The sequence below is a fragment of the Volvox carteri genome (assembly GCF_000143455.1).
Source record: "Volvox carteri f. nagariensis unplaced genomic scaffold VOLCAscaffold_67, whole genome shotgun sequence".
Taxonomy (NCBI): Eukaryota; Viridiplantae; Chlorophyta; class Chlorophyceae; order Chlamydomonadales; family Volvocaceae; genus Volvox; species Volvox carteri.
In genome coordinates, this window is record NW_003307610.1 from 740,289 (window position 1) to 741,741 (window position 1,453).

A 1,453-nucleotide genomic window follows, 5' to 3' on the forward strand; every position below is an offset into this window, starting at 1 on the left:
ACGGTCGGTAACCGGCATGTTTATACCATAGGGCAGACAGGCAGACACAAGCAGGTGATGTTGGGGTAACAAAAACACACAGACAACCACACAATCACAGCACTGTTGGGGCACATGGTGGAGTTGGGGTAACATGAAAACATGCACACACACAGACAGAGAGAGAGACACACACACACACACAGAGAGAGAGAGAGAGAGACACACACACACACACAGAGACACACACATACACGCATACAAGCACACAGAGAGAGAGACACACACATACATACACACACACAGAGTCTCACACACATACACACACACACACACACAGTCTCACACACACAGTCACACACACATACACGCACACAGTCACACACACACACAGTCTCACACATACATGTACACACACACACATTGTAGCAAGCTACATTTCCCATAGAATATTTCAACGATTACTCTTGACAATAACTGTTAATTCGTTAATGATTCGACTCGAGTTTTGTACATGTTATGAGTTTCGTCACATGTCTCGAACATGGCGGTTGTTCGCAGCAAACCCTTAGAATACTTCAACGATTACTCTTGACAATAACTGTTATTTCGTTAATGATTCGACCCGAGTTTCGTACATGTTACGAGTTTCGTCACATGTCTCGAACATGGCGGTTGTTCGTAGCAAACCTAATGGGCTGGGGCCCCGGGGCCCCACCGACATTATCCTAGTACGGCAGGACCATGGTAGGGAATGTCCGGCAGGTAGGCCGAGATATAAGCTACCCGGGCGGGGTGCACTGGCCAGACACTGAAGTATCACGAATACTAGGTGTTCGGAGTTCAAGTCTCCGCTGCCGCCATATAGATTGTTTTTGTATACGCGTCTATGCAGACTAGTGCTTGCCTCGGCGAGGACTGTCAACTCAACGCTTCCGGGTAACAGGCTGTTGGGAGTTAGAGATTGATCAACGTCATGACCAACCTAACAGCTGTGAGCACACAGCACGCACCTGCAGGCTTTGTGACTGCAGGGCGGTTCAAGGCGAAATGCATGCCTTTGTGAAATGCCCGGTGTACACTAGTACACGGGCTAAGTACGAACATGACCTCGCGTTTCAAGGGTTCAACGTGCACACGATTTCACTGAGGCCCCACCCCTGGCACTAGCCAGGTTCCCCTCGGAAGTCTGGGAGACCCGGCACGTTGCTCTATGGCGCTTCATATGCTCAAGTGGACGAGGGAGGACAATGATGGTCCACCATGTAACTGCACTTCAAACGATTTACCGTCCATGGGCACGCCAGCTTTTATGGACAACCCCGCACTTGTATGGAACTTGTAACACACTCAAACACATACAAAGACAGACACACAGACACACCCACCCACCCATTTCAGTCAAACACACACACACACACAGACAGACAGACACACGGACAGACAAACAGAGACAGACAAAAGGAGAGACACA